The sequence below is a fragment of the Suricata suricatta genome, chromosome 17, assembly GCF_006229205.1.
Source record: "Suricata suricatta isolate VVHF042 chromosome 17, meerkat_22Aug2017_6uvM2_HiC, whole genome shotgun sequence".
Lineage (NCBI taxonomy): Eukaryota > Metazoa > Chordata > Mammalia > Carnivora > Herpestidae > Suricata > Suricata suricatta.
The window spans coordinates 50,786,895-50,809,952 of NC_043716.1; the positions used below are offsets into that span (position 1 = coordinate 50,786,895).

The 23,058-nt window shown below is 51.6% G+C and overlaps 1 long non-coding RNA gene across 1 annotated transcript; it reads right to left on the minus strand.

Moving 5' to 3' along the window:
* Positions 1-627: 627 nt before the first annotated feature.
* On the minus strand, positions 628-22,889 carry LOC115282328. Its single transcript, XR_003904599.1, has 4 exons — positions 22,665-22,889; positions 11,493-11,611; positions 5,456-5,549; positions 628-1,138 (listed from the first exon to the last, which is right to left on the minus strand). It is a non-coding gene; the product is annotated as an uncharacterized LOC115282328 (long non-coding RNA).
* Between the last annotated feature and the right edge of the window lie 169 nt (positions 22,890-23,058).

The following is a 23,058-nucleotide window of genomic DNA, read 5'->3' on the forward strand; positions in this document are numbered from 1 at the left end:
TCTTGAACTCTAAGAGGCTTTGCAACATCATTTTACAAAGATTACATCATTCAAGCTTCGTGTAAGCACTTTGAGGTGACAGTACCATTTTTCCCATTTCTGTTGATAAGGGGGCAAGGTCAGGGATGTTGAGTGACTTGCCCAAGGGCACATACATGGGGAGGCTTGAACCTGTGTGATCTCATTTATGGTCCATTATCACACAACCTCAATCACTTTCCTATCAAATAACTAAGGTGCATCCATCGGCAATCAAATAATAATGAGTTGTTCCTATGTTGACATTGCCAATTACCTGATTTATTTATTTGCTTAACTGATAGCTTCTGTCTATTAAATTGTGAATATGTCAAATGGTGTTTGTGGAGCCTAGTAAATTCTCTTAACGTTGATTACTTGGATTCTGAAAACAATTGCTGGTGGACAATGCCTGTGATGAACGTTAACTTGCCTGGGACCCCTCCCTTCCTCAAGAATGACCGCCCTTCCAACCCCGTGAGGAGAGCAGATCTGCAAGGAGGAGGAAGACAGCTAACGTGCAGAAAAAAGCAGTTCCATGCTTTTCCGGAGTGTTCCGGAGATAGGCTATATTCCTTCCAACCTGTCTTTGGAAATTTCATGCTTTCATTTGGATTTACTTATTTATTTATTTATTGGTCCAAGCCCTTCCAAGAAATTCCTCTTTGGGCCCAGGCTAGTTCCATCTTGGGGTCGACTGCTTGCAATGAAAAAGTCTATGAACTCCCAAGTCGTGTGCAAAGAGACCGTGAAGAGAGCGCGCCACCGAGGCAGGAAAGCAAACGCCGCGTGATGTGCACGTGTGCGTTTTCAAACAGACCAATACTGAGAGGCTATCTTCTACTTGAAGTTCGCTACGTTTTGGGAGAAGTTTTGATAAACTTGAACAGAAAGCAAATGTTCCCGCTCAGAATTCCTGTCCGTCACAGGAAACGCTGGCTCCGTTAGGAAAGGCGGCTCCTGGGAGCCAAGGGCATCTCCATCAGCACCGTGGACAAGAACATCGGAGCCACTCCGAGAGCAAGGCTTTGACTTCAAACAGCAGCTCACCTTAGTGTTAGGAAGAAGCTCTGAAGCTTCACGGGGACATCGGTGCAGACACAGCTTAGCAGAGAAGAATCTAGAAATGTTAAAAAGGAAAAGATCAAGAGCCGATCCACTAATGTTCAGAATGATGGATGGATCCCAGAAAAATGTGTCCATTATTTCAACTTACGGAGCTTTTTCTCAGTTGTAATGATTGTGTGTCCATTTCTTAGAAGGTCTCTGTTGATTAGGAGTGTCACCCATGAGAAAGAGATAGGATGTGTTCTGTGTGCCCCGACTCCAGTTTCTGTATGATTTGGGGTCCTCATAGGATACAGATGGCCCTTCCCAGCTGCAGGGTTGAAGAGAGTTGAAGGCAGGGACTATGCCCAAGGGGACGGCTAAGGTTCAGGGAAACCAACGAGCAAGAGTGCAGGGCCTCAGCACTAACCAGTGATGAGGCGTGACCCCCCCACTCAGCCAGTGGGGACAGGGGGAACAGCTGTTTCCGGAATCTAGAGGAAGCAGCTCGACGGGGAGACCCACGTGCTTTCCCTTAGCGTCCATCTCTTGCCCGCTGATCCACTGGCAGAACCCAGCTGGAATCCAGATAGGGTAGCTCCTGGGGGCAGGGTGGGGAGAGGACCAGGCCAAGGGAAGAGGGCTAGTCTCATGTTCCAAGGACGTCCCCCTCAGCACAGAAGCATGAACTGGCCAGCTAGCGAGAGATGGCAGCTCTGACTTTCCGTCCAAGCCCCCGAATTCACTTTCCAGCGGGTTATCAGACACCAGCACCTTGGTGCCCTGCTGGCCTCTCATACCCAACACGCACAAGCCACACTCTTTATCTCGCTGTTCAGCTCTGATCCTTCGCTGGACCTCCCGACTGGTTACATTTCTCCAGCCCTGCCCACCCAGCACCCAGGCTTAAGGCTCAGCGCCCTCCACACTGCTGTCTCCGTAGTTCCTCACCCCTACCATCTTATGGTTCGCGGTCTTGCCCAATCTTTGTTTTCTCATTTGCTTCTACCTCAGAGGATCCCCCTTCTAACCAGATTCCACATTGCTCATGCCTTCCCCTCTGTATGGATCTGACACACCGTAGCCTCATTAGTTAAAACCCTACGCAGATCTTGATTCATCTGCCTGTGACTTAACCAACCCAGCCCCTCCTTGACCCTAAGTAAGCCCGATGCCTGCTCTATATCTCTGGTAAAACTTTTATTTTGCCTGGAGGAGGGTCCACGTTTCATTTTTACCTCCTGGAGCCTCGCCTCTCCCTTCACGCTACCAAAGGTTTTGATCTTTCTCTCCTCCAGTCTCCTGCAAGAGTTTGTTTGTACCCCTCTTAGGTCTTAGGGACCATATCTCACTCAACTTGATACAGCCATAGACATGGGTTCTTTCCTCTTTTTCTTACCCCTTTGTAAACTTGAGACAAGAATCACACCCCATTCATTTCTACAGTCGTCCCTAGGACCTAGCCAAGTGGCTGGTTTATTTTACATATTTAATGCCTGCACGTTGAATGAATGGATGTGACTACCACTTGGGAGATTTTCCAAGGGCCAAGGGGGCAATATATTTCTTGGTCTGTCTCTCTGGTCTCCACAATAATATGAATCAAGTACAACCCTAATGAGACCCACACTGATTGCGGCGCATATGACTAATCCCATAATATACTTGAACTGCTTTATGAAAGTTTTCAAACAGCTTTATAGCATAGCCAGGCACACAAGGTTGGGAATAGATATCTAGAGATTTATTGGATCATTAAATGAACTGGAGGACAATGGGCATTGTGTTAATCTACATAGTGAGAGAGAGAGACACAGGGCGCCTAAACCTTCTCCATGGTAAAAATCAGCCCTCGGGCTCCATCCACGTCATCTACAACTCCCCAAAAAGCACCCCCCAAGGTTTGGATGAGCCAGTGGGAAGAGTCAGAAAGCCTTGGGTCCACGATGGTGGGTGAAGGTTGGGAGGAGGATGAGGGGGGAGGGGGGAGGAGAGAAGAGGAATTGTCAAAAGTGCAGTGATTTAGTGTCTGTCTCTTTCTTTCTTCCTCCCTCCCTCCCTCCCTCCCATCCCCTGCCTCCTGCACAAGGAACTATTGAGAAGGGACAGAACAAACGCTCCCTTATGCAGCTCCCACAGCGTCTCTGGGTTTGTCCGAGCCAGCTGCCCGTAGCACGCTATGGTTACTCATTACCCGGGTTCCCAGGCAGGAAAAGGAGCAAACTTAATAGACCCGAACTAACCCTCAGCTCAAATACTCCAGCCGTAAATAAATAAATAAGTCAGGTGTACCAGGACCAGGGGAGGGGGTTGGGGGAGGGGTGGCCGTGCAAGTGGACGGATGGGAAAAACACAGGAGTTTCTAAAAGGAGAGGGGGAGGGAGAGGGGGAGGAAGGCAAACTCCCTTTGCAGAAAGGACAGAGGGGCGCTTGTGCCGTTGGCCTGTCCTTGCCTACAGAGCAGTCTCGGGTCTCTGCTGGCCACTCGCAAACCTTGCATAGAATGAGGACTTTGAGGGAAGAGAAAAGAAAGCCCCATTTTGCCTAGCTGCCATGCCCAACCCTGTGAAACCCGGCTCGCTCCTTGAAATTACCAACTGCCACCACATTTGCTGGTGGCAGAGGCTCTGTGAGGTAGTCTGTGAGTCTTGCTTTCTCCCGACTCGGTGAATCAAAGGCTTTGTCCTCTGCAATCACGGCGCCCACTGGACAGATGGGGAGGGCAGGGACGGACAGAGAGGGAGAAGGGACAAGAGGCAGGGTGACTGGTGGCCTGAGGACAGTCGTGCCCCCCAATTTAAAAGCACTTAGAGTGCTGGATCTCGACGTGGGCAGTTCTTCCCCCCCTCGCCCAGGAAGCACTGGGCAATGTCTGGAGACATTTTTCGTTGTCACCCCTGTGGGTGGGGGTGGTACTGGCATCTAGCGGGCAGAAGCCAGGATGCTAACTGCCCTGCCACACAGAACAGCCTCCCACAAGACAGAACGATCCAGACTCAAATGTCAGGACACTGAGGCCGATAAATCCTACTGCAAATCGCCATCTCAGAGCCTGGTGCCTGGCTGAGGCCACCTGCAGTTCAGCAGACGGCACCCGCCAGCCCGCCAGCCCATCGCAGCTCTATCGGTCGGCCTGTCCTTCCACAGCGAACGAGGGAGGAAAATCCCAGACCCGCACCTGCAGCATCCATCTCCTTTGGACTAACTCTGGGGACAGAACTACAGAGTAAACCCAACCCCCATCAAGGAGGAGAGCAGGTCCACCCACCATACCAACATTGCTCAGTCTCAGCCTGATGCGTTGACAGGTTCCCTGAGTATTTTCAGGACCAAGTGGGTGTGGCCACCTATCCTTTTGTCTCAGAGTCTCTGCCCACCTTGGCGTGATGGGGGCTTCCGAGGCTGCCTTTAGGGTTGTTTTGTCCCCACTGAATTTGTTGCTCCCTAGCCGAATGATCTTACAAATGACCCTCGGCCTTGCTGGGGCTTCAATTTAATAAAGTCAGCGTGGGCAGGGATGGTCCCCCGTTACACCTCAAGACCACTGGGAAGTTTAATGAGCTCTTTCTGGAGTTTCAAGGGCTCCCAGCAGACCTCCTATGAAGATGAAGCGTGACCCAATTACTGTGACCAAGTGTGCAGTAAGTGCGGACAGCTTCAAGGGCTGGTAGGAGATCTGTTTGGCAGTGTGGCTGTGGCAACCACGCACTGGTGGTCTAGACCAGCCCTCAGAATGTTCCAAAAAGATCATCCTATCCAGCTGCCCCGGGGGTGGATGACCCACCCAATGATTCTGTTGCTTTCGTGCCAGCTCCTCAAAGGTGTGTGTGTGTGTGTGTGTGTGTGTGTGTGTGAGTGGGCAATGCATCCATGTGATGTGTGTGCACACATGTGCTATGCATGAGCATGTATGTGTTGTATATATATGTGTGCATGTGGCATATGCACACGTGTGATGGATGCATGGATGGCCACAGGTGATAAATGTCAGAACAAGAGGACCAGGGAAGACTCCCAAGATAAGACTGTCCTGAAACATCTCTGATGGGCACCTCTGGGGATACTGCGAGAAGCTAGAAGCTCCAGAAAAGGCTGTCAATGCCTGTCTCTGCTGCTTTGGAACTACTTGAACTTGGGTAAGGTGTTTTAACTCCAGCCAGACTCCATTTCCTCATCTCTATTAAAGGGATGATAAAATTACCTGCCCTGAGGGTTACAGGAATTAGTAACTGTAACGTACCTAGTGCTGGGCTCCTAGCAAGCACTCAGTAGAGGTCAAGTATTCTGATTATCACTGCTTTCAGAGGAAAGTTCTTCCAGGGGTCTAACCTAATGCTGGCTACTCCCTTCCCTGCTTCCCAGGGAAAGCCATTGCCCCTGAGCTGCTCACCATGTCTGCCTGACGGAGTCCTTGCTCGCTTCTAGTTGGCTCTTGGCAGCAGCGACGTCAGATCTCCGCATAGAAGCTGATGCATCTGGTCCATCTGGCCCAGACACAAAGGAAGAGGGTGAACTGATAACCAACCTTCACCTCGAGGGTCCCCAAACCTTCCCTGCTGGCCCATCAGACTGCCAGGAAAGCCTGGCCAGGGCTCCTCCCCTGATGCCCACAGCTGACGCCTGCTTCCTAGATCCCCCAGATGCCCAATGATGACTTATTGCCACCATAAAGCAATGACGGCCACTATCACCACTCAATCAGCCCCGCCTGTCCTTCCCAACCGGTTTGACAAAGCCGCCCCTCCCTTCCCCGCTGTTAGCTCTCCTGCTTGCTTATCTGCTGCTGGAGACACAAGTCTCTGGTTTAATTGTGGCAAATTAATTATTGAACTCCACAGCCTGCTCCTCCCCAGGCACAAAACAATCACTCCCATTCAAGGCCAAAGTGGAATCCACGGGCGGGCGTCACAGGCTGGCTGGGGGAGTGCATTCGGTCCCAGCCCCAGAGGGGGCTCCCTTCCTCCACGGAGCCTCCCCCAACCCTTCCACAGACATTACCTCCGAGCAAGAGCGACTTTGTCACGACACAGGCAGCATGAAGCTCTTGCTTTGCAAATCAATAAATGAGGTTTCCACAGATCTGTATAAACCCCTGAGTCTGGTTCAGAGCAGATGCTTAGTCCGTGTTGATGCATGAACACAGAGGCGCATCCTCTCCAACCCAATCCCATGTACGGCAGGAGAGCCGATATATACAAATTAACATACGTAACTCATTGCGTGCACCTGACAGGCTCTTTTTTTTCTTTTTTAGCACTTCTTTCTCATAACTCTGGGGTAGGTACTGTGGCTATCAGTTTCTATTTACGGATGAGGAAACTAGGGCATCAAGAGGTTAAATCATTTGCCCAAGACCCCGGTGAGTGGCAAACTGGGGTTCAAACCCTGAGTCTACACATCATATCCTGCTGCTACCTGTGTGGATGCTGTTACTCCTATTCCAACAGTAACAAGAACACCTGAAACTCTCCACCCAACTTCATGAAGATCTAAGACCACATTCTTTGTGGAATCCTTCCTCCTCCCCCTGGGACAGACAACTACCCCAAATTCTGTTTATCAGTCCCTTTATTTTCATTGTAGTTTTAACACAAATGCTGCTTAGTTCTGTTGTTGAACCTCATTAAAATAGTTAATCTTTTAAATGTTTTTTTATTTATTCTTGAGAGAGAGAGACAGACAGAGCATGAGCAGGGGAGGGGCAGAGAGTGAGGGAGACACAGAATCTGAACCAGGCTCTAGTCTCTGAGCTGTCAGCACAGAGCCTGACATGGGGCTTGAACCCACGAACTGTGAGATCATGACCTGAACCATGAGATCATGATCTGAAGTCAGACGCTTAGCTGACTGAGCCACCCAGGTACCCCAAAATGGTTATTATGTTACATGCAGTCTGTTGCTTCGCTATCCTGAAGTCCAGATTTTCTGAGATTTTCTTCTCCGCTCCTCAACTTTTTATGCCTCTCTCTGCTATAGCAACCCAGGGTATAATGTACACTGTCTCAATTTATATTTAAGGATATATTGATTATTTGCGAAGCTTCACGGAGTTTACAAAAAAATAGTTCCTCATCCATCATTTCTTTTTGGCATGTGACCCTCACCCCCTCCTTTTGCCAACAATGTGGAAGGCCCTCTACAATGAGAACCATCAGATAAAAGGCTGCACACAGGGTTTCTGGGCGCTTTGGGCAGGCTGCGAATGTCACTGGGCAGTCAGGGCAATATTCCTTGGATGGAAGATGACAGACAGCACAGACTGCAATGTGTTAAAGACTGGGCTTTGGAGCCAGCCTCGCTTGGGTTCAATCTCCCCATATTGACATAAGTTCCTGGCACAACAGCATACGCACGATGGTACACTACTGTCTTACACCGACAGGCATTTAACACCACATCTGCAGGCCTGCTGCTTGACTGTGGTTCTGCCGATCTGGGATGGACTCAACTGGGCAACGCGACTTGAAGTTGCCTGCTGGCTGAGCTCGGATCCCAGCAAGTGGATAGTTATCTACTGCTGCCTTTTAAAACACCACCCTACAACTCGGCGGCTTAAAGCAATGATTTCTTTTTTTCTGATGATTCTTTAGGCTGGCTGGGCACATCTGCTGATCTTGTCTGGGCTCGTGTGTGTGGCTAGGGTCCAAGGTGGTCTCACTTCTGTGTCCGGCAATTGGTGCTGGCGATCCTTTGGGGATCGCTGGTTCTCTTTCATGTGGCCTCTCATTCTTCAGGAATCTAGAAGGATGTCTTCACAACATGGTGGGCTCAGGGGTCCAAAAGAGTGACAGTCCAATATTGCAAAGTCTCTTAAGGGCTCTAGAACCCATACGTATCACTTTGGCCACATTCTGGTCAAAGCAAGTCACAAGGTGGCCAGCCCAGGTTCAAGGCAGGGGAGGGCAATGGAAATAGACTCCCCTCTTGATGACATCAACAGCACCTTCCCAGTACAAAGGGGCATGGATTCAGGGTGGCATGATTCTCCTGATGGGGCAAGGCAGAGAGTGAATTGTCAACACAATCTATGACAGTTGGGTTCAGATCTACCCCACTTGTGTTTTCCTCTAGATCCAAGACTCAAGGGCTAGTAGAGATCTGGGACATGCTCTTCTCGAGGTAGACCACAGCAAGCCAACCAAGCCAAACCTTGAAGCCTCTGGTCCTGGCAGGGACGCTAACATTCCAATGGCCAAAGAAGGGATATAGCCAAGGCCAACATCTTGAGGCAGGGTTCGTGGGAAGGGGTCGGAGAGCATATATCATTGAAACAAGAATCCAAGCTATGATGGGCCCTCTGCACCCGCCGTATTTAGTTCTTGCCCGAAAATCATGGGGTAACGCCCACTGAGAGCGTTGTTGCAGGCAGAGTGACTCACTCGTCCTGGTTTCCTGGGACTTTGCTGGTTTGGCACGGACAGTCTCACATCTCAGGACATTCCTCGGTCCTGTAGGATGTGTCTGGGGGACCAGCAACCTCAACAACCCTCTTAATCCTCCCAACGATCCCAACGAGGTGCTATGAGGATGGTGATTATCCAGGCTCCTCCAAAGCGAAAAGCAACTTTTCATTAGCTGCACGCACGGCCAGCGGGAGAATCTCTCCCCAGCAACAGTCTCCCACTGCCCCGCTGCTCCTGCACCCACTGTCTCCCGAGCCCATGTCTCCTGAGGTCCTCACTCCCTGGTCTTTATAGAAGGCCCTTTGGAGGAGAATGGGTACTTTGTAAAGAGAGAAAAGGAGGTCCAGAGAGGTTAAAGGGGGTACCTGCTGATGAGGAATGTGGGGTTCTCAGGCCAGTGGGGAGCAGAGAGTGAACACAGGAAAGAGGAGGGCTAGCCTGTGGAAACAGAGAAGCTAGCCTCTAACGCGGCAGAGTCCCCACGGGGCGGGAAGGAGGGTGCCCAGCACAGCTTGGCACGGTCTGCTCACGGCCTACCTTGACTGGGAATGGCTGAGCCTCGCCACTGAGCCTCCCACACTTCCGGAACTTTAGACCTGCAGAAAAAGTCCTTATGCTGACCCGCTGGAGCCCAGATTCCAGTCCTGTCCTCCCTCTGGCTTCCCGGCTGTGTGACCTGCAGCAAGCTCTCTTAACCTCTCTGGGCCTCAATTTCTGTTTCTGAACTAGCTTCCTGACTCTGCAGGAATCAGGGGGAATGGGAACAAGGGAGGTGCCTGGAGCCAGGAGACCCCATGACAAATTATCCAAAGGGATAATATCTCCTATTGTTTTCTTGCAGACATGATACAAACGAGGCCTATCGTATTGCGAGAGCGCTGAGCTCGGAATCACCACGCCAGGTCCTGGTGACTGTCAGTCACAGGTCTTGCCTTGGGTCTCAGTCAGCTCAGGCTGCTGTCACAAAATGCCACAGACAGACATTTTCTCCCCAGGGTTCTGGGGGCTGAAGTCTGACATCAGGGGGCCAGCATGGCCCGGTTCTGGTGAGAGCAGATGGCCTCATCACATGGCAGAGAGAGAGAGAGAGAGAGAATTTGCTCTCTCTCTCTCTCTCTCTGCCTCTTCTTAAAAGACCGCCAATCTTACTGGATGAAGATAGTGCCCTATGGCCTCGCTAAACCTCAGTTACCGCCCCTAAAGCCCGATCTCCAAATACAGTCACACTGGGGGTGAGGGCTTCAACACGTGAATCTTAGGGACACAGTTCCGCCACAGCACCTGTGTTTCTCTTCTTTGTTGGACCCAGTAAGACAGGCACGTGACCCAACTCACTGGACGTCAACTGCAAGGCAGAGTGCAGGGCCTTGCTGGCACGTCACGTATGTGGAAAGTGAATCGACGGGGACCCGACGGAAAGGGTTAGGGGAAGTGACCCCAAAAGGTACTCATGATTTACCCCATTTTCTCAGGGAGCCCCAGCCCATGAGGCCTGGGATTGCCACTCTTGAACCCCTTCCTGGACCCTTCCAAGGGCATCCAGAGGACAAACACCTTCTGACTGGAATGTTTTCCAAATACTCAACATCTGGAAGGGCCTGTGACAAAGGCCCCCTTTGTGTGGCCGGGAAATGGGCTGGCAATAAAACAGTGCCAGACCCCATAGCACAGGGAATGGCAGGGGCGCCGAGTGGGTGAGGAAGGTGGACGGAGGGGGGCAGGGGGCACGGGGCTGCGAAGAAGCCCTGGGTGAGCGTGAGGTCAGCAGGAGGTGTGCAGGGTGCATCAGACGATGCATAACGGCCAGCCTTTGCCTAGTGCGTGCGGCCCGAGTGCTGGGTGTTGTTCTGAGAGCCCATGCCTCATGCATATGGAGGGAAGTTTGTAAGGGGGCCTCGGAGGGGGAAGTGGATGCATCTGAGAGGAGGTGTGGTATGGGATGGATGAAGCAGCAGAGGGTAGGGGAGAGACGCAGGAATTCACACGACATCACAGCACGCTCTTCAGGTCGGCACAGGGCAAGGCTAGAATGCTGAAAGGTGACAATGGGCAGCCCCGTTTCTAACCAGCTTCCTCCCCCACTTCCTTGGAAGCCTGTGCTCCGAAAGGAGGAGCCGCCTATCCCTTAGTTCCAGCATGTGACTGCACACTCGTGTCTGCACGCCCACAGGGACTCACAGGATCCGGTAATAACAGAGCGCCTCGCTCCCATCCTGCGCCGGCCGGGCGCGCTCTGCCTCTGGTCCTGGGGTGCCTGCAGCTCCAGGCGGTCCGAATACACTACCTGAGCCCTCTCTGTGGAAGGTTCCTCAAAAACTGAAGGCCAGTTAGGCCCAAACCCCTGTCCGGAAGCCAGGAATAGAGAGCTGCCTCGTGCTTCTTGCAAAAAGCATCTGAAAATCAGTTCAGCTGATGGAAGCTCACAATCAAGGGACTGGGGTGAGTCTCAAGGGGAAGTGGATGGACCGCCTGGGGTGGGGGCGGGGCTTAGTAGAAATATAGATTCCCAGGCCCTGCTCCAGGACATCCAATGAGCATGGTGGGGAGAGAGGGTGGTGGCGCACAGGAATCTGGGAATCTGTATTTGGTAAATTCTATGGGTGAGTTTTGGGTTTTTTAAGTTTATTTTTATTTATTTTGAGAGAGAGAGAGAGAGAGAGAGAGTGAGTGAGTGCTGGGGAGGGGCAGAAAGAGATGAGACAGAATCCCAAGCAGGCCCCGTGCTATCAGCAAAGAGCCCTATGTGGGGCTTGAACTCACGAACCATGAGATCATGACCTGAGCTGAAACCAAGAGTCAGATGCTCAACCGACGGAGCCACTCAGACGCCCCCGTGAGTGATTTTTAAATGGACATTCAGGTGTGAGAAGTGTTGGTCCAAATCATGACCCGCCTTCCAGGAAAGTAGTAGAAACTAATGGAAGGCACGTGCACTCCGTTCGATTCTGGGACGCCGCTAAGGCTGCCCAGTTCCCCGCGTTCACCAAGTCCTCTCCCACTTTCATATTTTATGTCCAATCTCACCTTGGTAAGCCTCCTTCCTGGGCACTTGTGTGGAGCACCAACGACACGGAGGGCAAGTTCACTGCCTATTATCTTAGTTGACATTCAAGACAGTCCTTTGAGCTACATCAGGACGGGGGCTGTTAGAGAAAGAGGAGAAAACAAGAAGAAAGGAAGTGGTAGGACATGGGGCCACAGGGGAGGAGAGAAGACACTGCACATGCACTTGGCTCTGGGGAAGCAACAGATCGACTCCTTGGCGTATTCTGGTCATTTCTTTTTTTTTTTTTTAATGTTTTTTTTTTTATTTATTTTTGATACAGAGAGACACAGAGCATGAGAGGGGGAGGGGCAGAGAGAGGAGACACAGAATCTGAAGCAGGCTCCAGGCTCCGAGCTGGCTGTCAGCACAGAGCCTGATGCGGGGCTCGAACCCACGAACATGAGATCTGACCTGAGCCGAAGCCGGAGGCTTAACCGACTGAGCCACCCAGGCGCCCCTGGTCATTTCTTTACAACCAGAGCGCGGGCAGTCATGGAACCTCAGAACTGCCATACTTGGAAAAGCCAAATTCTACTCTTGTTGTTCTAGACCTCCCTGCTGCTGGGATTGGCCACATGACCTATTTCTGGCCAAGGAGATGCTACAGGAAGCCGGTTCCTAGGAAATCTTCGGTCTTCCCAACGAAAGGGAAGGAAGCTGCGGGTGTTGACCTCCCTTCTCCTTCTGGCCTTGGATCAGTGGATCTGATTCCACGCGAAGCCACAACAAATGACTGCCAACTCTGCGGCTTAATACAAGAGACACTCATTCTCTCACGGTCTGGAGGCCAGATGCTCAAGGTGTCAGCTTTTCTTCTAAAGGCTCCAGGGGAGAACGCTTCCCTGACAATTCCAGCTTCTGATGGCCCCGACATCCCCCGGCTTGCGGCTGTATCACTCCAATCCCTGCCTCTGGCTTCACGTGGCCAGATTCTGTCTTTGTGGGCTCCTTTCTGCCACTCACTGCATTCAGGTCCCACTCTCGTCCGATATAATCTCATCTTGATCCTTACCTTAGTTATATCTGCAAAGTCCCTAAAAGGTCACATTCCACGGTTCTGGGTAGACCTGAATTTTGGGGGAATGCTATTCAACCCACTACAGATAGGGACGTGATTCATGGAGCTGCAGCAGCCATTTTGTGACCCTGAGGGGCAAACGTGAGGACAAGAACAAAAACGAGCTGAGAATGGCATACAGCAAAACCGGAGGCTGAATGTTAAGATACAATTCTGAGAGCAGAGCCATGAGCTGTCAGGTGTAGAAAGAGTCAAAACAATGAAGGTGGAGCGGGTCGGAGCAGGGAACATCTGCTATGGAGTCACCCAGACCTGGGCTTTCATTCCAGACCCCAGTCACTTTCAGGAGGGAAACCCAGGGAGCTAATCTTGTATCTAAACTTTACCTAACCTTTCCGAAAGCCTGATTTGAGGAATACCCAAGATAATGCATGAATTCCCAGTAAGGACTGAATAATTCTCTCACTCCCTGTTTTCCCCCTAAGAACAGCAACTCTGTCTTACGTTTACACCTCCGGTGTGTGGCATATCCTATGCCATTAATTGCTAGCTAGGGAGCCCAAAGTGACCAAGCCAACATTGGCTGTGTCAGTGGCTGCTCTTAACATTTCTGGGTTTCAGTTCCTACCACTGACGGGCAGAGATCTGTCACGCCAGGTTGCCGGATGTATGGTAGCGGGATACGGCCCAAAAAGTTCAGAAAGGCTTCCAGTAAAACATCGTAGACTGAGCAAGTGTGATTCCTTCCCCTCCTTCCTGAAACCACTGAAATACAGCAAGGGTATTTACAAGGCAAAAAAAAAAAAAAAAAAAGGGCAGAAAAGCAAAGAGAACAGAAGAGGAAAGGACATCAGAGGGCTCTGAAAGCCAACAAATGATCCAGGTGAGTGAAGGAAGCGGGAGGCCACCCGTCCGCAGCGAAGGGGGCCACCCAAGGCAGCGACCCGCACATGGCGCTCCGGAGCAGCAAAGGAGCCGGTGGCACTGCTCACCTTCGAAGGCAGGCTGTGGGGACGCAGATAACAGCATGTTCCCTGGATGTCTGTGAATGGGTGCTAGAGCCCCCCAGATTCCCGGCATACCCCCATCCTGTGCAGCCACCGACACCCCCCTCTACCCCATGGGAGACTGACAATTCAGTTTCCCGAGGAACTGACCCAGGGAGTCCAGACATGGGCGATACGGAAGCAGCGGCAGAGCGGGAAGCAGGGGGAGGGCTGACGAAAGAATGTCAGTGGGCCCTCCCCCTAGCGCCGTGAGCATCAGTGGCCAGTTTACAACCACCTTGACAAGACACGTCCAGATTCCTCGACGGTAACATCGATCCTCCCCAGAGAAAAGACAGTGGTAACTGAGGTTCCCCAGCGAAAGGTCTAGTCTCTGCCCAAACACCCACCCGTGGTCCCATCCGTCTCCACCCCTGCGTACAGAGCTTTCAGTGAGGCATCACCAGACATTGGGGGAAAGTCCCAAGTAGGACAGACAGAGACCAAAACAACAAAATGGGGCAGGGGGGCGGGGAGGGAAGAAACCCAGGGGAAACCAAGGCAGGGAGTGGAAGAAAACAAAAACATAATAAAACCTACTAATTCCTTTCATCATAACATTGGGAAAGACAGAAGAAAGCACTGCATCCAAGAACTAAGAAGAGGAGGGGACAAGAAGGATTATCACGGCAATATGAGCTCTCAGAAATGAAAAATGTGACAACATAAATCAAAACGTGCTAGCGGGGCACCCGGCTGGCTCAGTCGGTAGAGTGAGCAACTCTACATCCTTGGGCTGTGAGTTTGAGCCCCACGCTGGGTGCAGAGATTACTTACCAATAAAATCACTTAAAAATAGAAAGAGGGGCACCTGGGTAACTCAGTTCTACCCTTGATTTCGGCTCAGGTCATGATTTCACAGTTTGTGGTTCAAGCCCCGCCTCAGGCTCTGTGCTGACAGCATGGAGCCTACTCGGGATTCTTTCTCTCTCCTTCTCTCTGCACCTCCCCTGCTTGCTCACTCTCCTTCTCTCAAAATAAATAAATACACATTTTTTCAAAAGGAAAAAAAAAAGAAAAAGTGGGAGCATTGTAAGATCATATTGAGAGGCAGAGGCAGAGAAGGGCATAGTAAACACAAGAGGAAGGATAAGAAAGCGCCATGAGTTTCGAGAGCCAACAAATAACAATTCCAAGAGAGAAAACGGAGGGGGAGAAACCGTGAAGGCAAATAATCTGAGAAAACAGACACACGTTCTCAGGGCTGAAAGTTTCCTACCAAGGGCCCCGTGGGATGAATGAACAGGTCCACACCACGGCCACAAAGCCCCAGCCCAGTAGAAATGAGAGGAAGGCCCTCCAAGGAGGGAAGGAGCAGGAGAAGAGAGGGGAGAGCAAGACCACACGCAAAACACCAGAACCCTGAATAGCGTCAAACTGTGTGAGAGGAGCGGGGCGCATAAGGTGACGGGGCCTCGGCGGGGCTGATGTCCTTCTGGAGGCTCCGGGAGAGAATCCATCTGTCTGTCCCTCCAGCTTCTGGCTGCCACCTGCGTTCCTCGGCTCATGGCCCCCTTCCATCCTGAAAGTCTGCAATGACCGGGGGACTCAATCTCCAATCACCACCTTAGCATCCTCCCCCCATCTTCCAGGCGTGAGGACCCTTTGCTGACACAGGTCCCCTCCCGATACCCCTGGTGATCTCCCCACCTCAAGGTCGGCAGACTCGCAAACTTAACTCCACCTGCGACCTTGACTCCCCTCAGTCCTGTAAACCTAAGATGCTCACGGGTCCTGGGGACTAGAACGTACATCTCTATCGACTACACCAGGCAGGTTACAGTGTTGTACAAAATCGGGGTCACGTCGTTTAGGAGAAAGGGCAGAGTGGATGTGAGGCAGGTCCGTGAGGAGGATGACGGAGTGGAATCACACAGGGAGGCAGGGTCCCCAGGGACCCCTCGGAGTCACCGCTCCAATCCCAGACTATGAGCCTTGACCGAACTTAGAGTAATTTGCGAGAAACCTGTCCTTATTGGGCCAGACACAACAGGGAAGGCTTTTACTGCGGGAACCCAAACATACGGCGAAGGAAACTTTCACCTTGCAAGGTAAGAAGTCAACAGATAGTATCTGAAACCAAAATAGGGAGGGATGCCAGGACAAGCATGGTATTGGGAAATCAGAGGTAAGTATCAAAAGAAACATAGAGTTGGAATGGAGAACGGGGTGCAGGGGGAGCAGACCTGCCGTTGAGCAAGGAGAGGGCAGAGCATGACTGACTCATGACACGTTATCATGCTGCTGGGTGTGTGAGGCATGATGTGCCCGCTACTCAATAAAAAAGCATTTTGATTCTTAAAATGACGAAGATGGCTTTACGCATTTACGGCCACAATCCAGACGGTGCGAGGAAACCATCTATCCAGGCACGGCCCCTCGCTGTGGCGGGTCAGGCTGCAAGGGTCTCCTGGAGACGTGAAATGGTCATTTGGGCAGCACCCCCGCCTGGTTCAACAGCGTTCAGAGGGGCCTCGCTCGTGAAGATGGCCAATGCCCTACTGCTCCCCGTCCTGCTAGAAAGGGCAAGAGGGCAGGGCAGGACCCAGAGTTCCCCGCCCGCACAAGATGCCATTTTTAGGAGCAGAGCTCAGAGGCACAAGCTAAGAGAAGAGAAGCCCGGCGCCAGTTTCAGGGAGAAGAGAGTGACCACCGCTGTTCCTCTGTGCACATCTGCTTCTCCACGCCTGGCCCCGGGGAGCAGAGCCAAGATCTTAATCACCCAGCTTCGCTCTGGCACGCTGAGTGTGCGATACACCTGTCTCCACCGTCAGGCAAATGAGTGGGCTCGCAGGCAGAGGCCTGCCCTGCCTAACAATGCTCCCCTTTGTCCCCGCCCAGAGCTCGGGCTTCGCAAGGAAGCCAAATCCATCAGCGCTTGTCAGGGCCCTCGATGAACACAATGCAAGTCAGGATCCTCATTCTCCAGCAAAGCCCCAGGCTTCCAGCGGCCAGCTCTCACTGACACGCAAAGTGTCAGTCAACCTAAAAGCCGGGGTGGAGACGCGGGGAGGGGCGGGCATGAGGCTCTCATCCCCAGAAGCCAACCAGAGCCGGAGAAGGTGCCCCTGAAACTCTGACATGTCCTTTCTTAAAATGAGCCCCGAGAGAGCTACATGAAAAAAAAAAATCATTTTTCTGTGTGGGCAGAGAGATTTCCCAGTTACTTCAGGAGCACCTGCACGCCCCCAGCTCCTGTGCCTGGCAGTTTAAAAAAACACAGACCCCTGCCAGGGCCCTGGGGAGGCTCGGTCGGTTGAGCATCCGACTTCAGCTCAGCTCATGATCTCTCAGTTTGGGAGTTCGAGCCCCGCGTTGGGCTCTGTGCTGACAGCTCGGGGCCTGGAGCCTGCTTCAGGTTCTGTTCTCCCTCTCTCTCTCTGCCCTTCTCCCACTCATGCTCTGTCTCTCTGTCTCTCAAAAGTAAGTAAACATTAAAAAAAAATTTTTTTTAGACCACAAAAAATAGAACTCTGCCTGGGAAGAGGGAAAAATGCAAGTATCAATTTCCAAATGAGATGCCCCACAAATTCGACAGCACCAAGAAAGGTGTGCCGCTGTCCTTGGCAGCCAGAGAGAGGGTGCAGGCACTACGGACGCTGGGGAGCTCTGTGGCCTAAGAGAATGTGGAGGCAGCCCGTATGGATGCTGCCGGGTGAGTATGTGTCTTTCTTGGCGGTCCTGTCCTCCATCCTTGGCTGTCTCTTCTGCCCGACTACGCCCTCCCTCCCTGCTCTCCATCCACAGGCCGGCCAGCCACGTGGCCAGGAACAGACGAGCGTGCTACTCAGGCAAAGGGCTTGTTCGCTGCAGACTCCTAGCTGGGCCCTGGCACTCGGCACAGAGGGAAGGGACAGGCAAGGAGGGTGCGTCCAGACCTGCTGTCCCTCTGGGGTGGGGCCGTTGGCACAAGCTGCCTAGGCCATGGGGGCAAGGCGAATTCAGAGTCATGATCAGTGCTGATTGAGCTGCTCTGCCTGGGTCTCGTTCTCCGTGCTTCACGCCACAGGCTTATTTAGGGAAGGGAAATGAGCTAAGGACGAGTTTTGAGAAAAGCACAAATCTCCTTAGAACTATAGGCTATTTGAGTTCAATAATATCGGGTTAAGATTTTATTGTTTTTGGCCAAAGGCCACTCCTCAACTTAAAGAGAGGAAATACTGTATATGTGGTTTTTAAAGCAAATTACATAATGTCGCTTTTTTTGGTATAATAATGGTATCAGGGTCATGTAAAAAAGACAATCCTTTCCTTTTTGAGATACACACCAACCTGTTTATGAAAAAAATGACGAATGTCTGGGATTTTCTTTTTACTTTCTTTCTTTTTTCTTTTTTCTTTCTTTTTTAACATTTATTTATTTTTGAGAGACAGAGAGACAGAGTGTGAGCAGGGGAGGGGCAGAGAGAGAGGGAGACACAGCATCTAAAGCAGGCTCCAGGCTCCGAGCTGTCAGCACAGAGCCCGAGGCGGGGCTCAAACCCACGAACCTGAGATCATGACCTGAGCCGTAGTCGGTCCCTTAGCTGGCTGAGCTACCCAGGCGCATCCCCCCTTTTTTTTAATAATGAGGAAGAGAGAGGGGCCAGACTGGTTAGTGGATGCTGGAACTGGGTGATGGGTCCAAGCGGATCCAGGACGCCGTTCTGCTTACTTGAACTGTAGGCTCAAAACTCTCCCTAATAAAAATGTGAACAAAAGGACAACTGCTGAAGATCCAAACGCAGAGGAACCAGTAAATCTGCCCAGGTAAGACTTCTGTACATGTCGTAAAGCAAATGATCGGATCTGGCCTTGCCCTGAAATTACAGTGGTTACAATGAACTTGGGTTTGCTTTTCTTCCTTTTTTTCTAACCGGACAGCAAAATGGTGAGTGAGCGCCAGTGTTGGGCAGTACGTCACTGGTTTTTGGTGGCACTCTAGCACAACACCTAGGGACACTTACTCGCCAAATATGCCGGCTACAGTACAGATGATACCCCAGCAGAGATCAGATGGGCTGAGGCCGTTTCTAAGCACAGGACACGTCTGGCCAAAGCTGCAGTCGTGGTGCAGAAGGGGACAGTCTCGACACTTCCGTCAGCAGGAGGAAGGGCAGGCTGGCCAGCCATAACGGTGGCAAACTACTTATCATCCTGCGTGGCCCAAAGGCCGCTGTGAGCATTTCTGCAGGATGTTTGCGAGAGTTCCATTTTTAGCTGGTACATTGCTCAAGCTAATGTTACCCACTGAATCCTTTCCTCTTGCTACTTTTGTTCTTAGTGGATGGTGCGAGCGAAGATAAAGATTAGAGAGAGAATATCAAAAATCCCCAGTTCACTCCCTCAATTTTAACACAGGTGCTCTCTCTCCTTCTGACTGGCAAGATCCCACCCTCCTTTACTTAGGCAGCCATATCATACCCTGGGCTGGCCTGACTCCCCTTCATACCTGCCAACAAAATCTCAGAGAGGAATGGCGCTGACCAATTCATGGGACATGGGCAACGCAGAAGGTCAGGGACCCAGCACGAGAAAGCAAGGCATCGGGTGTTTATGGGTAACATCCCCAAGGCCCACACAGGCGGGATGAGGCTTCGCCATCAATGAAAGTCGGGAGGAAATGAAAGCTGGGCTCTCGGGAAGAGGAGCCTGTGTGTGGGTGTGATGGCGGCCTTGGGCACGGAAGGCTGGGTTTCTGAGGCAGCCCTGCGCCTTACTTGTTTGCTGCACTCTTCCAAACCACAAAGCCCTGCTTGGAGCTTCCCTGCCAAGGCTGTTCACCACCTGCCACACTATCAGTATTGTCATCTTACACGGACACGCCGTCAGTGCTGTGAATTCCAAAGAGGCTGCCTTGAAGAATCCTACCTTTTCCCACAGCCATGACCACATACACTTTATGTGATGACCTCTGGCCATCCAGGGGTGCTAGCGATGCCAAGGGTACCAGTCTGTATACCCATTAACATCCCTCCTCCTGCCCCTCCTATCCCAACCCTACCCCAACCCAACCTTAAGATGAGGCTAACCCACCTACCCATTTTCACCCTTGACTTTCACATCCGGCCAGACAGAGCCCATGGAGGAAAAGCTCCAACCCCGGCCCTCCCCTTAACCTTGAGAGCCGTGTCATCCTTCCAGGGGCTGTCACTGTGGCTGGTGCCTGGGTCTCCCGAGAGCTAAGGGAGATGGCACTCTGCCTGGTGGCGCTGTGAAGATGATGATGGAAAACTGGCAGCAGAGTCTTACAGGTTTGGAAAAAGAGCTTTTCAGCACTTGCCAACTGGATAGGTTTGCCAAGAATTTTACATTTGCCAAGAATTCTACATTAAGCAAACACACACGCCTATACAGCCCTCCTCAAGGATAAAGAAATGGCTCTAAGGAGGAGGATGGCATAGGTTCGTGAACCTTTCTAGTTTCCAGGGCATAGTCCATTTTCTTCTCTGCCAGGGCACCCAAAAGTCTATTCATCTAATATCTCCCTTACATTAAAGTTTGGGTTCCAAAGCAAGAAAGTTAAGGCTGGATTCTGATGTATAAGATTTTTGTTGTTGTGTTTGTATTATACAAGTTTTGAACATACAGGTACATACATATAAATCCTTGGGAGATAGCTAGGTCTATACGCTCTCACAGGTCCGGTAGTAGTCTGGTTTTCGGTTATTGCTGTCCCTGTGTCTCTCTTCCTTCCCTCTTGCCTACAAAGCACAGCCAATGGCTGAGACTTACATGGGCACTGCCATGAAACATATAACCAGAGCTGATCCGTGGAAGTTTCTAGACCGGACTAAAGATAGTGACCAAAATTAAGGCATCTCTGCCTCTTCCCATGTCTGCATGGAAATGGTCACCTTGACTCTGAAGCATTTATACTTAGCTCTGCTCTGCTAATGAGAGAAGATGGGGTAGGAGGGAAGAGACTTGCAGACGCTCCTCTCCAAGCACTCAGCATCTCAGCACCTGTCGCTGGGTCACGTAAAGAAGCCAAGAGTTGGCCACAACTCTGGATCAGAGTTCTGGAGGATCAGTCCATGGACACCCCTCAGAGGAAGAAAGAAGGACCAGGATCCCCAGGGCTCACACAACACAGTCCATCTCTTCAGGTGGGCATCCTTGACTCCGGTCTCCCCGCTACTCACTCAACCCTTCCATTTTTTCACTGCACCACTCTGATGCATATGCGCAAGAGAGAGAATAAAGTCATATCATACCCATGTGAAGTCTGCTGTGTCATGTTTACCTTGATAGATGAAAAAGATGGTGAAGGTATGACATCAACTCATGTGTCCTGGGTTTATGAGCCCGGAGAATACGGCAAAGGTGACAGGGTCGCGCTTCTGTGATTCTGCTACTTTGATCCCCTCTTGCTAGCAAACCCACCCAGAGGCTGATTCGATGAAGTAAGCAGCCATGTTGGCAAAGCTCTCGTGCCAAGAAACTGTGAGCAGCCCCTACAGGCGGCCCCTAGGAGCTAAGGAAAGCCCATAGCCAAGAAGTCAGCAAGACGCTGGGCTCCCAGTCCGGCAACCGCCGAGAACTGAATTCTGCCAACCACCTGGGTGCGCTCGGAAACGAACTCTTCCCCAGTAGAGCCCCAGAGAACACAGCCAAGAGCCAACACTTGGGGTGCAGCCTTGTGGGACCCTGACCAGAGGATCCAGCTCTACCATGTCCAGACTCCTGACCCAGGGAAACAATAAGGTGTGTTGCTTTAAGCCACTCAGTTTATGTCAGTTACATAACACTAGAGAACTAGAACAATAGCCATCTCCCACCAAGTCACCAAAGTGCCCACCTGGAAGCAATCTATAGATTCATGAATCATTTATTTAAGAGCAGGCTTTTTTAAAAACCTATAGACTTGTTAGTAAATGACCAATTTTATATTCCCCATAATGTCACATAGTAAGTTCAATCAGCATCTTCACTGAAAAAGCAGAAAAGGAGCAGTTCCCTGTTCAAGAGAAACTTTGATGACGTATAGACCTAAGTACTCATCTGAAAACAGCTGGTTGTTGCTTTCTATGGGACACCCTCCACGGTGTAGTAGTGACCGATGTGGGCTGCAGACCCAAGCGCATATCCAACCCTAAAGCTAAAAGGCAAGGTCAGAGAAGGGGATATACACTTAGAAAGCAACACCAAATCTTGGCTAAAGTTTGGCTCTCTCTGCATGCTCCCCCCAGGCCACCTTTTCATTCTTTTGACACATCCTGGACTTCCTGGAGGTCAGGCTCTTACCATCAGTGAAGGGAGTTAAGCCTGGCCTTAAACCCCAGGTCTGGGTCCTCACCAACTCCAAACACCAACTCCAAGATGCATACCTCTTCCTGCTAGACAACAAGGCCAGTAACACAGCTTGTTACCTTTGTGGCTCATAGTTTTCGAAAGAGTGGAGACTACATCAAAGGAGATCCCACACGGTTTCTGGTCTGATCTTTTAATCTGGGAAAGAAGAATCAAGGGGTGCTGGGATACAAGTCCCAAGGTTTACCCTGTGCAAAAAGAATCCTAGGCCTTTCCCTGGGTCAACGAAATCCAGTTGCTCTTTTCACTCAGCCATCTGCCTGTGTCTTCCATGTCCTGAAACAGAGGGCATAGCCAAGTGCCCCAAGGCTACCAGGGAGTCCGGAGGTTGAGCAGCCCCATCAGAAGCTGCAGAGGTCCACTGACAGCTCTTGCGGACAGACGGTGGCCATGCAGGGCCCCTTTGCTATCAAGTCGCTGGCAGAGCCCAGAAACTGTCAAGAGAAGAACTAGAAGGGAAGAGGGTTGAGTAGGATCCTAAGGCTTAGGCTACCTGTTTCCCCCAACGCTCACAGGCCCGCCTTCTTCCTGCTTCCGGTAGGAAGGAGGAAAGGCTCCTCCCCCGCAGGTGTAGGTCTTCCTGCTCCAGGACAGAGAAGCACAATTCTGAGTAGTATTCCTCCTGCTTATGAACACACTACCACCCCCTGTCACAGCTGCAGGGCTGGGCTGTGCCAGGAAGATGATCGCACTGTGAACTCACTCAATAAAACCCCTGAGGTTCTGGAACCTCTACACGCCCCAGAACCGTCAGACACGGTAAATTACAGCTCGGGGAACCGAGGGGAACTTACCTTAAAGCCAGGGAAGCCCAACTGCAGGGACGCTCGTCCCAGGTGCCCTTTCCAAAGTCCGGTACTTAATGGGGTGTTTGTCCTGTAGTTTTCCAAAGAGTGCTCCTCAAATTGTATAAACTTCGGAAACCCCAAATCCGGGTCCACTCCTGCAAGGGACAAGCCTGCAGAGAGCAGGGAGCCCCCAGGAGGCCAGGGTTCCCTTCGGTGGAGACGGAGCGGCCTCGTTGGCACCAAGCGGGATGATGACGTTGGCGCGTTCGCAGGAGGCGGGGCGGCCGAGAGGGGCGGGTCCCTGCGCTTCCCGCGAGCCCCTCCTGCTGCAGGCCCCGCCCAGCGCCGTGCCGAGGCCCCGCCCCCGCCCGCAGCCCCGCCCCGCCCCGCGCAGGTAAAC